The following is a 16658-nucleotide window of genomic DNA, read 5'->3' as shown; positions in this document are numbered from 1 at the left end:
CCACTGTGTTGGTGTACACAGTAAAACTGTGAAAATGTGTCCTTGTCCAAAAACTATATTTAAACTAATGTTGTACGATGTTATTATGATGGTATTTGAAGAAGTCATATCAGCTGAGTCATGGCTGCTGTGCAAACAGTGAATGATTTAGTTGAGTTTGTTTGTTTCAGAGTCAGAGAGCCGTGTCTCTCTACAGTCAGAGGTTTTTGTACGGCGCCTCAATGAGAAAACAAAAATCATTAAAATAGTTTTTAGATCAATTTTCATGAAGACACAAAGTTAGCTTCAGAATAAATGTTAAAATCAATATTAACAAATAATATAAAACATCAGAGTTGACTTGAGGATTTATTGAGATATATATATGTCTGGTTAACTCTTGAGAGCTTTTGGTTTTAATTTAGTCTGTTAGAGTCAGAGAGCCGTGTCTCTCTACAGTCAGAGGTTTTTGTGCAGCGGCTCAGTGAGTTTGTATCACTGTGGTGGACTTTTGGTGGAGGAACCAGACTGAATGTTGGAAGTAAGATTATAATGTTTTTAAAGAAACTACATCGAGGTTTAAATGTTAGCTTTATAACAATGAAGTATTCATGTAGAGGTAATATTATAACCATTGTACACTGGAGGCTGACTCCATCAGCTTTATTTTGATTTTATGTCGACATTTCTGACATAAAGACGATGCATTGTGTAAATAATATAAACTGTCATCAGCCTGTGATTATTTTCTAGTTTGAAATCACAGTCACTGTTTCTAAGATGAATTAAATGTAACTGTCCTCAAGTTAAACAGAGTGAAGATAAAGATTTCTGGTCTTTTACTTAGTCAGTAAAAATGTAGAATTTGCTTAGAAATCATAAAAGCACTACAATAAATGACTGAAACTCACATGAGGTAAGTAGAAAACTTGTGTATTATACAGAACGGAGGTTTTTGAAGCTCAACATCTTGTATAATTGTTGCCATATCTGCTTCTTTTATTGCCAGAAGTTAAAGATGGGCATTTGACAGTGTGCAGCACGTCTGGTGTTTCTGTTGTAGCAGATATCATTTCAAATGTCATTAAAATCATGTAAGCAGTAAAAGAAATTAATCCACATCATTCAAGTTTCTTATCTCCAACAAGTGATGTGTTATAGATAACTGATGAATTTGAAGCTAAAATAGTTTTGTAAATGTTTCCACATCTGCTTCTTTTATTTCCAGTGTAGTTTGAACATATTTCAGCTCAAACTGTGTGATGATTCTCTCTGTGCTGATATGCATGAGAGGTTTCTTAAAGGGAAGTGAAACAATGTGTGAGTGAATGACTGGTGGAGCAGAAAAAACACCTGACAGAAACTTCTTAACGGAGAAAATCAAATTGTGGTTCCTGTCCTCTAAGCTGATTGGTGTTTCCTAGGTGATGCCCGCCCCGCCCTGAAGGTGCTGGGTCCCTCCAGTGAGGAGCTGAAACAGGGGAAGGCCACGCTCATGTGTGTGGCCAACAAGGGCTTCCCCTCAGACTGGAGTCTGTCCTGGAAGGTGGATGGCAGTGGCAGCATCAGCTGGGAGGAGAGCAGGAGCCCCGTGGTGCAGGAGAACGACGGCCTCTACAGCTGGAGCAGCACCCTGAGGCTCCCTGCAGACCACTGGATGAAGGTGGGCTCTGTGACCTGTGAGGCCACCCAGGGCTCCCAGACTCTGGTCTCAGAGCCACTGATGAGAGACCAGTGTTCCCAGTCCTGAACTATATGTGACTTTTATGCTGGTCTTACTTTCACACTGCTTTTTTTTTTTTTCCAATTCCTTCTCTCATTTTTCATTGCTTTGTTTAAAGTTTAAAGTTTGTTTAAAGTTTTAAAGAATAAAAAAATATCTATATTAAATAAGAATCGAGTGTTTGTCTTACTTTTGTGGTGATGTCAATATTAAACTCTAAATAATGATTTCCAGGGTTCTAATTGGAAGCCAGTGTGCTATCTGTAGAAAGTCAATATGAGTCAGTAGAATTAAGCCACTTTCAATACATGAAGCAAAGTTTATGTTAAAGAGTAAGTGCGAAGGGGAATTGAGAGACACTGCCATTACTAAGCAGGATATTAAAGACATTACATATATGCAAATTCATTGCATGCTGTGTAATGAAATGTTTCAGCATGTTGCAGTTTGTTGTATGAAACACTGACTGCACAGGTGGAGCAGAAAAGCGCTGTACAAGAATGAGTCTATTCTCGTGATCAGTGTTGGGGTAGGTATTTTAAGAAGTAATTTAATATACAGAGTTTTTTTGTTAAAAGTATTCAGTACGTTATTTTGCTGTTTTTTTTTCTGTAAAATCACCTGAAACACAACATGTCATAACTGTCATTTAACAATATGAACTTGTAGGCTACAGTCTCTCACACCAACATAAATCCCTATCCTAACGACGACACACATATTTTCTTTCTCTTGGCATTTAGGTATATGAATACCTGTCAAGGGTCCTTGACATACAGGTCTCCGACTCGGAGGACAAAAATTAATGTCCTGTGTCTTAGGAGGGCAGGATTGCTTTGCTTTTTCTTTATACGATGCTTCGCAGTATTAGTTTTGCCTGACAACCTGTTTTTGACTCCTAAATTGTCATTAATGCAACCGCTCTACATAACAGTCAGTGTAACTGATTAGAAATCTTTTATTCATGAACCTACACATTACGGTTTATTTACTAGGTGTATGTATTTTAACAGAGCAAGAGGTGGACCACACGTTTGAAGAGCTGCTGGTCTTTATAACTGGGGCTGACTTACTTCCACCACTGGGGTCCTGCAACATAGACTTTTATGATCAGGAGTCGGGGATACGCATCGATGTGCAGCTTATCCCTGTATCTTCCGAGACGTGTTGCATACGAGGATCAATTTAAAGATCTTATGAACACTGCATTAAAAGGATTCCTGGGATTTGGAAAGCTGTAGCTGCATTTACATGAACTGATGCTGGAAAGCTGTGGTTGAAACCTCTGGCCTTTTGGGAGGAAGTTGTGTTATTCTAAGTGTTCTGAAATGGGATTGCTCCTGGGCTTCTTCAAAATTGTACATTTTAAAAGTGTTTAGTATAAAAGTTGTTTGTTTTTACAAATGTGACTGTATATAGTTGTATTTATAGTCCCGTTAAGACAGGTGGGGTATGCATGCAACAAGCCATGCACCAAAAAGTGATGCTCAGAAAATGCTTCAAGTATTGGAAGGAAAATAACAATTCATCTACAAATGTTCTTTTGAAAGGTTGTTGTGCAGTCATGTTTAAGTATTCGGTTATAATATACTGCATAGTTTCTTGTTGCTGCGTTGTGTTTGTGTTGTTGTTTTAAATGTGCAATAGCTGCCTAACAAACTTTGAACTGAAAGACGCTGACTTTTGTAAAATAAAAGTATTGTAATGTCAGTTCTCATGGTGTCTCTTTACCAATTAAAGTTGAGGCTCACCTGTTACTGTCAAATACTGGTGTTGGGATCCACTGACGAGGGCTGTTCAGTACACAGGTATGTGCTTAAGTCGAGGTAAACGGTTCAATAAATTTACCTTCATCTGTTCTCAAACTGAGAGCTCAAGATTCCAGCTCAACTCAATTTGTTCAACTGCTTTCAGGAACAAAGCAGTTTTAACTCCTAAGTTTAAAGTCAGAGTTGGTTAACTCTGAGATTGGCAGCTGACCTTTGACTATAACCTGTTTAAATATTAATAACTCAATTTGAGGAATGTGAACATGTGTCAGTGCTATTATTAGAACACATACTAATATGCACAGAGGGTAACGAGGGAATACACCACAGAAGGCAGACACAGCTGAACCTCATCAGACATGACGAATACACTCACACAGAACGCAGAATCCAAATAAAACAGGGAACCAGAGAATAGCTCTGAGACACGGGTTGACAGAACATAAGGAACAGAGGGACGAAGAGATGCGACTGGAAAACAGAAAATAAATGAAACGAATCATATTAATAATCAAAAACATGAATAGGAAGTCAACAGGTCTTTGGACCATGGCAGTGTTGAAGAGCAAAAAAGAGAACATCTAAAAACCTGAGAAAGAAAAGATGGAAATTTGATCATTTGATTGATTTGGACTTAAAGTTTCTATTTGAAGTATTTGCTAAATTGTGCAGATAATTATGACTCACTGACTTTTGCTGAGTTCATTTAGTGTTAGATTTTTTTTCTTACAGAAATATGATTTTTGATAATGATCGATATTTAGAAATTGAGATTTATTTGAGCTGGTATGAAGCAGAGGTCAAAGGTCATAAATGATTTGTTAAAAATAAATGATATATTTCCAACTTTCTTTTCCTTTAGCAACAATGACATTTTCACTCTGTGTGTGTGTGTGTGTGTGTGTGTGTGTGTGTGTGTGTGTGTGTGTGTGTGTGTGTGTGTGTGTGTCCTCAGTGAACTGTATCAGTCTCTGCAGTATCTTCCAGCTGCAGCAGTCACTTCAGTTTCTGTTCAGTCTGACTGAGGGAGGTTTTTGTACGACTGTTTTTCACTGTGTGAACACCCACTGACTGTTAGGATAGTGTTCACTCTGACAGTAATAAACTGCTGCATCTTCAGCCTGGACTCCACTGATGGTCAGAGTGAAGTCAGAGTTTGATCCACTGCCTGTAAAACGAGCTGGAATCCCTGATTCTCGACTGCTAGCAGAGTGAATGAGACGTTTGGGAACTCCTCCATCTTTCTGTTGGTACCAGGCTAAAAGATGGTAGTTGCTCCAAACACGAACATCCTGACTGGTCGTACACTTGATGCTCACAGATCCTCCCACAGCAGAGCTCACTGCTCCAGGCTGAGTCACTGTGATCTGTCCTCTGGACTCTGAGGACACAGAGACAAAAACATAAAGCAGCTTCATGGTTTTGTGGGCTTCATTTCAGAGGGACAGATGTTGATAGAGGAGAGGAGTTTGATTCTCTGGACTTTACCTGTGAAGCAGCAGCAGAGGAGAGTCCAGATGAGGACGCAGATCAAAGTCATGTTTTTGATGAGGAGGATTTCTGTGGCTTCTGTTGTGATGAAGGACAGCTGTCAGTCATCCAGTGTTCAACTCTCAGGACTATAAACTCTCCCAGAGCACTGGAGCATGGTGCTGCTGATGCAAAGTGCTGCTCTATGGAAATCATCTGACTGACTTGAATCAATCTGACGATGCTGTTTATCAGGAATGATTCAATCCATCATAGTATTGAGCAGATATATCAGTTTGTTCTTCAGAATATTCTTATTCCAAAATTTTTTCTATTATTTAAATGTTTTGTTTTATGGTTCATTGATGGATTCACATGTTTATCATAATATTTAGTAAGGATATATCTGGATTAATTTAAAATATGAATTAACGAGGTCACAGGTTCATGCTGTAGAGTAGCTGAGCTTAGTCTCAGAGAGTGAGGAGCTCAGACATGTGGAGGTACAGTCACTGCTCTTTGCTTCAAAGGACTTCTTATAAAACACAAACAGACACAATCAGTATCTTTTAAACGAGGCTGTTATCTCTGACAGCACTACCTATAACACCTCTTTCTGTAGCTATGATCACAACCATGTGACATGTAACAGCGGGGCAGATCAAGCATCGTTGTTCACTGCTGTTGATGTTTTTTTAATCACGAATTACAAACAATTACACAACTGAATTCCAGCTTTATTCAAATGAATAAAACTAAGTAATAAAACCCATCATGATAGAATCTCTGTTATCATCACGGACACTTTAAGTTCAAGAACATGTACCTGGATAAAAGCTGCTGTTGGAGGTAAAATCCTCAGACTGAACTTGGGACCTTCACATTTCTAATTCTTACAGAATTTAATGAGCAGAAACAAACAACTGATTGTTTAGAATTTATGATTGTTCAGCACTTTTCTGCACCTTACTGAGTGCTTACATTTGAGTCTTTCATGCTACTCTGTATACAAATCTGTACATCTGTGTCCATAACAGAGAGAGCCAAAATGGGTATGTTTGATTTGCCTTCTGTGGCGGAGGTGTGGTCCTTGGCTCATCTGCAGGGGAGGAGTGGTACAGTGAGCTCAAGGGGGCGGTACCGGGAGGCAGGTGAGCCACAGGTGGTGGCGACTGACTGATGACGCTGTCTCTTTCTGTTTCTCTATATAGTGAAGACAGAGTCGAGCGGGGACGGGGAGAGCTGGACTGGAACAGACTGTGTTCCTTGAGTTCATAACTGTCAGTAAAACGCAATAATAGTGAGCACAATCATCGTGTGTGTTGTGTACTTTTACACCTTTCTAACAATCCTTTTTATGTGAAGTTGGGATAAGGTTCCAAGAAACTTAAAACCTCTGTGAAGTGTGAGTGAGGTCAAAGGTCATGAAGCTCAAGTGTCAGCATTATAAGTTAGCTTTTTAGGAGTTTCACCATTTTTCTGTTGGTAACAGAACACGTCATTACCTTCATCTACCCCAGGATTGGTTGTAAATCTGAGGGTGATGGAGACCAATTAACTTCTTTTGATGAAATAATACACACTATGTTTGTTGACTCCAGAAACACCAACAGTGACATCTGGAGGAGGTTCCCCACATGTTTTGTTTTTTGTTTTTTTTGTAATGTGGGTTACACGTGTGGCATGCCACTATACTGTGGAGAACAACAGTCACTTATGGGGAAAAACGCTCGTCCCAAACGAGTTTAAAGGCATTTGAGTCTCAAAAAGTGGTTTTAGTGTCAGGGTTACAGTTAGGTTATAGTTAGGCATTCACTTTTGATGGTTTAGGTTATAGTAAGCAGTTAGGAAAAGCATTATGTCAATTAGATATCCTCACTAAGATATGAAACCCAGTGTATTTCTTTGAGTGTGTGTACTCAGTCAACTGTATCAGTCTCTGCACTTGAGAGAGGTTTTTGTATGATGGTTTTTCACTGTGTGAACACATACTGGCTGTTAATGTAGTGATCACTCTGACAGTAATAAACTGCTGCATCTTCAGCCTGGACTCCACTGATGGTCAGAGTGAAGTCAGAGTTTGATCCACTGCCTGTAAAATGAGCTGGAATCCCTGATTGTCGAGTGCTAGCATAGTAAATGAGACGTTTAGGAACTCCTCCATCTTTCTGTTGGTACCAGGCTAAAAGATGGTAGTTGCTCCAAACACGAACATCCTGACTGGTCGTACACTTGATGCTCACAGTTGCTCCCACAGCAGAGCTCACTGCTCCAGGCTGAGTCACTGTGATCTGTCCTCTGGACTCTGAGGACACAGAGACAAAAACATAAAACAGCTTCATGGTTTTGTGGGCTTCATTTCAGAGGGACAGATGTTGATAGAGGAGAGGAGTTTGATTCTCTGGACTTTACCTGTGAAGCAGCAGCAGAGGAGAGTCCAGATGAGGACGCAGATCAAAGTCATGTTTTTGATGAGGAGGATTTCTGTGGCTTCTGTTGTGATGAAGGACAGCTGTCAGTCATCCAGTGTTCAACTCTCAGGACTATAAACTCTCCCAGAGCACTGGAGCATGGTGCTGCTGATGCAAAGTGCCTCTCTATGGAAATCATGGAAATGCCCTTGTCCATTATAAAAGGTTTACTCTGTGTTCAAGAATCAGTGATTTGGTATTTCTGTCTGCTTTAATTTCATCTTCTTTTTCCTCTTTCTCTTTTTAATTAATCCATTGAGTTATTCATAAAATCAGCAATTTGTGTTTTGTTGATTATTTTTAAAAGCATTTTTTTAAAGTTTTACATTGTGCATCTTATGCTGAGCAAGCTTTGGTTGTGAGGATTGGGCAGGCTATTCTGTGACGTACTTAAAATCTGGTAATACAGATGGTAAATATTTGCACGAAGAAAAGTCATCATTTCTTCATCGTGCTCTGTACTACACTATAAAGATTACAGCATAAAAACATAAACAGCACATCGTCAGAACTTATACTGAATCTTTGCACCAGACCATGTGTGTTACTCATGGCCATTGATCAGTGGCTGTTGATTAATGGTCATGAGAATTTGCATATTAATGATCAAGGAACTGACCTCCCAGCTCATTGTTCCTTCAGTGGGCTGGTTTCAGTCATTATGCAAATGTACTGTTTCTAAGGTTGGAGAAACCTGCAGTCAGCTGAGACTGAAGAAGTCACCTGGATGAGTGACGAAACGTTTCTCCCCCTGAAAACGCTGCGTCCAGATGAACAGAATCAACCTTGTGGGTTTTACTTACCTGGATGATTGAGCGTGCATCAAGACACCATGTGCGTTAGTGCCTAATTATGAATAATATTACTCAGATATTGATCAGTGACAAACACAAAAGGCTACAGTTTCAAATATTTTAGACTCTCTGACTGGTGAGAGTAAAATGCTGAACATTTGTCTCAATGCTAGATAGAAAGCACTCAGGCATAGGATTTAGTGTTTATACGAATGTCTGTGGATGAGGCATGTTTTATGAAGAGCTTTGTCTATGTTTATATGTCTGGTTGGGTCTTAGACTCCATCTCACCGCCCCCCCACACACACCCGTCTGGGGCTCTCCCCAGCTTGTTTCTAGGAGGGAGGCGGCTGTCCCTCCAGTGGTCCTGCTTGGGCTCTTGTGCTCTGGGGGGAATCTATGTCTGGGTCCTGGATGTCCTCCGTGCTTGCTCCATGTCCTGGGGGGCAGTGCTATGGCTCCCCACAATTACTATTAGATAGTTACATGGAGAAACCTTTTGGAAACAAGCGCACTCACGCACACAGGTGTGCACAGACACTCACCGTCTTCCTTGGATGCTGCCTCTAAGCATATCGTCTGCTGTCGGTCTTTTGTGCTGCTCAGTAGCATTCAGTCTTTATTATTTACTCTTACTTATGCTTATCTAGGTTGTTGCTGTGGTCTCCCTACTGTGTTGTTCTCTTTTTGCTTGTTTTCTTCTTTTTCTTCCAGCAGGTGATCTCATGGGTTTTCATTGTCTTTTCTCACTGTCCCTCTTCCCCTCTGTTTTTCTTTCCCTCTACTTTTCTTAAACTTCTCTTATCTGTCTTTGTCTTTACGATCCCCCGGTTATATCTGTTCCAATTCTAATCATTTAAAAAAAATAAAAAATAAAAAATAATGAAGATCAATCAAGTGGACCAGTATGGCACTGATTCACTTGAGAAAATAAATCTGTGGAGAATTTTTCTTGGCCTTCAGACAATGATTCTGATTGCTTCAGTGCCGAACGGGACAGGACAAAAAAATGTGATCGTCCAAAAGCTCATGGATTGAACTGTATTTAAACTAACATTGTATGATGGTATTTGAAGAAGTCACATCAGCTGAGTCATGGCTGCTGTGCAAACAGTGAATGATTTTGTTGAGTTTGTTTGTTTCAGAGTCAGAGAGCCGTGTCTCTCTACAGTCAGAGGTTTTTGTACGGCGCCTCAATGAGTTTGTATCACTGTGGTACACGTTCGGTGGAGGAACCAGACTGGATGTTGGACGTAAGTTTATTCTGGTTTACTATCAAATACTGTCTTTTTATTAAAGTGCATTTAACAATTTCTCTTCTGATTTTAAGAGAAAAGCACGTAGCTTTACAATAAGTTTGATGCTGGAATTTTTTATCATCCTCTTGTGTCGTGGAGGATAATTCAGATCTGCTCTGTCAAAATATTATGTCTACATTTCAGTCAAATTAAACTGAAAAAAAATCTAACAATAATATAAAGAAGAAAAACTTTCAAGTATTGTTTGAAATTAGTTTTTGAGTTTGTGTGAATTTTAAAAATTGTTTTAGATATACATGAAGAGCATTTCGTTTCGCTGAATTAATTAATTTATTCTATTTATTTGTTTCCAGTTAATATTAATGTCAGTCATGTACAATATTGATGATTTTAAACTTGTTTTGTAAATGTTTCCACATCTGCTTCTTTTATTTCCAGTGTAGTTTGAACATATTTCAGCTCAAACTGTGTGATGATTCTCTCTGTGCTGATATGCATGAGAGGTTTCTTAAAGGGAAGTGAAACAATGTGTGAGTGAATGACTGGTGGAGCAGAAAAAACACCTGACAGAAACTTCTTAACGGAGAAAATCAGCTCTTACAGTAAAGGTGTCCCACTGTCTGTGGTTTGATTGACAGCTGTGTGCTCCCTGTGCTCTAAGCTGATTGGTGTCTCCTAGGTGATGCCCGTCCCGTCCTGACAGTGTTGCCCCCCTCCAGTGAGGAGCTACAGCAGGGGACTGCAACAATCACATGTCTGGCCAACAAGGGCTTCCCCTCAGACTGGAGTCTGTCCTGGAAGGTGGATGGCAGTGGCAGCATCAGCTGGGAGGAGAGCAGGAGCCCCGTGGTGCTGCAGAACGACGGCCTCTACAGCTGGAGCAGCACCCTGAGGCTCCCTGCAGACCGCTGGATGAAGGTGGGCTCTGTGACCTGTGAGGCCACCCAGGGCTGCCAGGCTCTGGTCTCAGAGCCACTGAGGAGAGACCAGTGTTCCCAGTCCTGACCTGACTCAACCAGATACTGGTTTAATGCTCTCATTCTCAACTCTGTAACTGTCTCTCCATCTTTCTTTTTTAAGAACAAATAAAGACTAAAACTGTTATTTTCTTTCTCATAATGACAACATTCATGTTTTAGGTAATAAAGATGTTTTGCAAAGTGAATTTTGGTTGAATCAGACATTTAATTTTATTCAAATCTACAAACCTGCACTTGATGAATATATGTTTCATTTAGAAGAATTCAGACCAACTCTGCACTCCAACATGATGTCTTTATTTTACACTGGTAAAATAAAACACAGGCTGAAAGAACCATTAAGGAGATCTGCATTTTGGCAAAAGCTGAAAAAGGAGTTTTAAAGTTGTTCAGGTTATTTTTATGTTTATTTAAATGTGTGTGGTAGGTTGTTGGTGGTGTTGCTCACCTGTACCAGACAGACTGGTTCATGAAGCAATGCTGGGACCTGGTTACCACGGAAACAGTCTCACCAGACTACAAAGCAAGTCTAAAGAAGAAAGAGTCTTTAGTGTCTCTAATGAGCTGTTTGTTCTGAGGAGAACTCACAGACAGGAGAGTCAACGAATGCAAGGAGTGATTAGAAAGAATCTGAAGAACAAAGTTTTAATTTCATTGACGAACACGGAGAAGATTAAATGAATGATGACATGAACAAACTATGAAAAAACACCTTCGGTTCAATAACAGCTTTTTCACTCATGTTCATGTTTGATGATATGTTTACACTTAAATTCACAGGTGTGTTGTTTTTATTTTGAGCCTCACTGATCAGGAACATTTTCAGCTTTTTGGATTCAGATTATTTTATCTTGATATAGATTCAGTGTTTGCTCTAAGGTCAAAGGTCATGAACAAGACTTATCCTGGTATCTGTTAACCCTTTAGAACCGGTAGGAGCGGACACGCTCCATTTTGCGTAACTATTTTTAAATCCCGGTAGCTCTGCAACCACGTGAGCTAGCGCAATAATTTTTTTTGCATATGAAACCGGAGGAGTTGTACTTACATCTGATGCCATCAGCTTGTCCTCAGTCACAGTTTCCTTCCACATACAGCTTTGCAAAAACTGCATAAAAAGCGCTTGTAGCAACAAAAACATAATATTACAGAAACAGCTTTGCCGATCCGATCAGCTGTTTGTAACACTTCCTACGTCCATCAGCGCGAACTATCACATGACCGCATGACCTGCCCGAAACCGGAAGTGACGTCATTTTGCGGAAATGTAGTTTTTTTACCATCGTGGCCTCATGAGCTTATACTTGTGTTTTTAAAAGTTATGTTTGACTTCATGACTTTCTGTGTCGTTTCTGGGATGCTGAGGACTCATACTGCACTGCTGGAAATAGTTTATTTTGATGCACATGCTGTTATTTTGCAAATTTGCACTATAATATATTTTTTCGTTTTTCCTGTAGTATATGAAAATTGGTGTATCTCAAAAATAAAACTATGAAAACACTCAAAATAAATTTCCTTTGTTGGGAAACTAGTTTGTGCAACTTTTTTGTATTTACAGTTTTGAGGGATAAGCCTCTTAAATTTCTCTAACTAGAAATATATGTTAAAAAAACAAAAACGATTTTAAATTTTTTTGTAGTTTATTGCACTTTTTTGCAATTTATGTAATTACTATGCACTTAATGCAGACATATTATTAAAATATGGGCTATAATGGTTGTATTGATGTATAGCAACTTGAAATGCTCCAAAAAATGGCTCCACAGCATGTAAAAATATAATATAAGCTCTGGCGGACTTGGTTCTATGGTAGGCAATGGCGTGTCCAGCGGGGTGGCCTGGGGGGGCACAGGCCACCCCCCAAACCAGACTGGCCACCCCAGGTGCCACCCCAAAGGCAAAACAATAAAATTCAATCAAATATCAAATGTCCGATTATGTTTTCACGGTGACGCTCAGATATCCGAGTGTAAGTGAATGCAGCATCGCTTCTGCGCTATCAGAATCAGAATCAGAATCAGAATCAGAATACTTTATTGATCCCTGGGGGAAATTATTTTTTGTTACAGTGCTCCATTTTAAACCAACATTAAGACAAGACAGACAATACGCTAACTAAGAATAGTACTATATATACATATATATACATACATACATACATAAGTCACTTATAAATAAATATTTGGAAAAGAAACATAATGCGCATCACGTTAGCAAAGGTAGGAGAGCCAAGCACGAAAGATGGCACTGCAGGAAACAATTTTTCGGTGAAAGAAAATGAGGACAGAATAAATGTCCCGGTAAGTAATATCAAGTTTGTTGAGTTTAGTAAACTTCGGTGAAATTAGAATACCAAGGAAAAAATAACACTTAAAGAATTATTGCAGCTGTGGAATATTTCAGACAGTATGCTACTGAGGGCAGCTAACATAAGAGTTATGAGTTATAAGATATAATCTAAGTCGTAACATTGCTGTATGGAGCTGCAGATTTGGTTGCAGGTTAACATAGCTGGACTGGCCATCGGGCATACCGGGCATATCCCCAGTGACTTATTTTTTATTTTTTTTGTAATGGCATGAACAATGAGAGGTGGTGGATTGGCCAGATGCAGGTCGATGTGTAGAAATAACTCCGTTGTTTGGTGGTGGCTATGGCGGAGCTTCCACAGAGGCAACAGGTGGATGAGGGAAGGGGAGGCAGGAGGAGAGACCCGAAGCAGCCACCAGTCCGAGTGTCAGGTGAACTGAACTTCAGGTAAGAAGTTATGACCTGCAGTCTATCTGGGTCAGATATAAACCAAGTTTAGGTGCAGTTTATTTTCATGTTGCTGACTTTTTACTGTCAGTTGCAATAACTCATACTGCGTTCTAGCCAGTTTGACGGAGTTTTTATACAGCTGGGTGGTGCTATGATGTTACTGATAGTGAACTTTATTTTATTCATAAGGTTAGTTAGTAGAGTTGCCAACGGCTCCTTAAAAAAATGGAATGGTCCCTCATTCAGAGAAAATATTACACGTTTCGTATTGAGCTGAGAAGAGACGCAGTTTGTCCCGGACTTTAGCTAGAATGGGAAAAAGACACAAAACTGGATTTATTCTGTCGTTATGCTGCACAGCTGGCTCTTCTTCTCTCATTCTCTCCCCCTGCCTCTCCCGTTTCTACTTCAGTCATGAAACTGATCAATGATCAGCTGATCGGCTTTTCTCTCTTGTTTATCGCCCACTTTGCGCCAGAAAGAGGAAACCAGCGGATGTCGCGCTAAACAACAGCAGCACGTTTAAGCTTGATCAGCTGTTGTTAGAATTTATTTAATATTAATTTCTAGTATCAGCTGATGTTTGCTGGAGCCACAGCTGTAAAGCTGCTGGTCATGATGTCGGTTTGGATGTGTGGTGAGAGGGAAACATGAAGATGAAACCAGGAGATGTCCTTACTGAACCATCAGAGCTGAACAGGTGATGGAGAAACAGGTTTACCTTTTAGGTGACATGGATGAGTTGAAGTTATGAACTGTTTCTGAGAGACAAATAACACCAGGATCCTTTTTTATGTAGCTGACAGCTGGTAACTGTGCAGGTGTGGATCTAGCAAAGTGTTTCCAGGGGGCCAGGTAGGGCATTAACAGGGAGAGGGGGGCACAAAGAAATACTTTTCTTTCTTATTCTCATTTAAAATACCTAGTTTTTATTAAATAATTATCTAAATCTTACAACCAAAGTTTTTATCTGACGTAAAATGTATAGAAATCATACATATACCAACAAGACTGTACATCACTGTCACAACAGGGTTTGTTTTCAGTCAAAGTCTTTATGGCTTTACTACCTGGTGGGTCGGTCTGTAGTAAAAATGCCCAATTTTTTTGTCCCAGTCCAGCCCTGCAGGTTAATACTGGCAGTGTCACCATGCCAGCTGACTGTATTTTATCATCAGCCAGTGTTGTTCTTTATCAATATTACCAAAGTTTACCATAAGGCAGCATAGAAAGTATTTACTTGCTTTCAGGTTTCATTCAAATGTTAGTCTTTTCAGTTGTTTCTCCACTTTTTTCCTGTTTCAAAATCAAACACCAGTTTGTGAGAAGATTATCTTCTTTTTTTAACAGGCAGATAAAGTTTTGCATTGGCATTGGCTAATTTGTCAATTGTTTGTTACAAATGTTCGTATTTTAATTTTCAAAAATGTTTTTGCCCAAAACATATGTGCACTATATGTCAGTAAAAATACTATGTAAATATTGCTGTCCTTGAATGCTGAGTAAACACTGACAAAGCACTGATTGTATCTCTTGTACTTTATCAACACAGTATCTAACAACTTTGCACCGTAGTGGTTAAAATCTCATTCTAATAAGAGTTAAAAGTGCATTTGGTTATTAGGTTTATAGGATTATTGAATTATGGTTAAGGGTTGGTAGAATTTTTTTTTAAAACATTATCTACCAATTAAATCTGCCACCCTTCTCCAAATCTGTGCCCCTACCTGGCCCACCCAACAAAAATTTTCTAGACACGCCACTGATGGTAGGTCTTAAAGGGTTAATGGCCCACGTTTGTTCTTTAGTTAAATATATATTTGAAAGTTGAACACAACATACATGCGATGTAGGACACAAATTTGTGATGAATCACTTCATTTTGTGTGTGTGTGTGTGTGTGTGTGTGTGTGTGTGTGTGTGTGTGTGTGTGTGTGTGTGTGTGTGTCCTCAGTGAACTGTATCAGTCTCTGCAGTATCTTCCAGCTGCAGCAGTCACTTCAGTTTCTGTTCAGTCTGACTGAGGGAGGTTTTTGTACGACTGTTTTTCACTGTGTGAACACATCCTGACTGTTCAGCCAGTGAACACTCTGACAGTAATAAACTGCTGCATCTTCAGCCTGGACTCCACTGATGGTCAGAGTGAAGTCAGAGTTTGATCCACTGCCTGTAAAACGAGCTGGAATCCCTGATTGTCGAGTGCTAGCAAGGTAAATGAGACGTTTAGGAACTCCTCCATCTTTCTGTTGGTACCAGGCTAAAAGATGGTTGTTTTTCCAAACACCAACATTCTGACTGGTCCTACACTTGATGCTCACAGATCCTCCCACAGCAGAGCTCACTGCTCCAGGCTGAGTAACTGTGTATTGTCCTCTGGACTCTGAGGACACAGAGACAAAAACATAAAGCAGCTTCATGGTTTTGTGGGCTTCATTTCAGAGGGACAGATGTTGATAGAGGAGAGGAGTTTGATTCTCTGGACTTTACCTGTGAAGCAGCAGCAGAGGAGAGTCCAGATGAGGACGCAGATCAAAGTCATGTTTTTGATGAGGAGGATTTCTGTGGCTTCTGTTGTGATGAAGGACAGCTGTCAGTCATCCAGTGTTCAACTCTCAGGACTATAAACTCTCCCAGAGCACTGGAGCATGGTGCTGCTGATGCAAAGTGCCTCTCTATGGAAATCATCTGACTGACTCCATCAAAGACCTGTATCAGGCTCATGGTGTTGTTTATAACTGAATCAGCCAATTCATCATAATACTGAACAAAGACATTTCATAATAAATTTAGGAAGAATCTACGTTTTTTCTTCAGAATACATCTTATTTCAATTTGTCTTCTTTTATTTGAATGTTTTGTTTCATGACTCCTTTTTGATCTCTTTTAAATATCTTTTGTTTTAGAGGTTTTCCAATCTGGTTTTAAACCTTTTCATAGCACTGAATCAGCCCTTTTAAAAGTTTTTAATGACATATTTTAGCTACTGATGCTGTGGACTGTGTTGTTCTGGTGCTTTTAGATTTGACAGCTGCGTTTGATACAGTGGATCATAGCATTTTACTCTCTCATTTGGAGCACTGGGTGGGCATTAGGGGCACGGCACTGGAGTGGTTCAGGCCCTACTTGGCGGGGCGAACTTTCTGTGTCAGTCTCTGTGAACATGTGTTGTCCTCCCCCCCTCTCTTGTGTGGTGTCCCACAGGGCTCAGTTCTAGCCCCCCTCCTCTTCTCTTTATATCTGCTTCCTCGGTTCTGTGCTGAGAAAGCACAACATTGCTTTCCACTTTTATGCTGATGACTTTTCTAAAGAAAAAAGGCAGATACCTCACACAGCCATTACTTCAGTGTCTCGATGACATTAAGGCTTGGATGTCTGTTAACTTTTTAAAATTCAATGATAAAAAGACCGAGGTGATGGTTTTTGGTAGCCCCACTGAGACCCCAATGTGTA

General features: G+C 39.8%; 1 pseudogene; it reads left to right on the top strand.

Moving 5' to 3' along the window:
* Positions 1 to 5989: 5989 nt before the first annotated feature.
* LOC146548559 (Ig kappa-b4 chain C region pseudogene) lies at positions 5990 to 10470 on the top strand (annotated as a pseudogene).
* Positions 10471 to 16658: the final 6188 nt, after the last annotated feature.

Source organism: Mchenga conophoros, linkage group LG22, assembly GCF_057382185.1.
Source record: "Mchenga conophoros isolate Kocher_MC1m ecotype Shallow Benthic linkage group LG22, M_conophoros_male_GT1.1, whole genome shotgun sequence".
In the NCBI taxonomy this organism is placed as follows: Eukaryota; Metazoa; Chordata; class Actinopteri; order Cichliformes; family Cichlidae; genus Mchenga; species Mchenga conophoros.
Note: the sequence above shows the minus strand (reverse complement) of the source record. Positions and strands in the feature narration are given on the sequence as shown.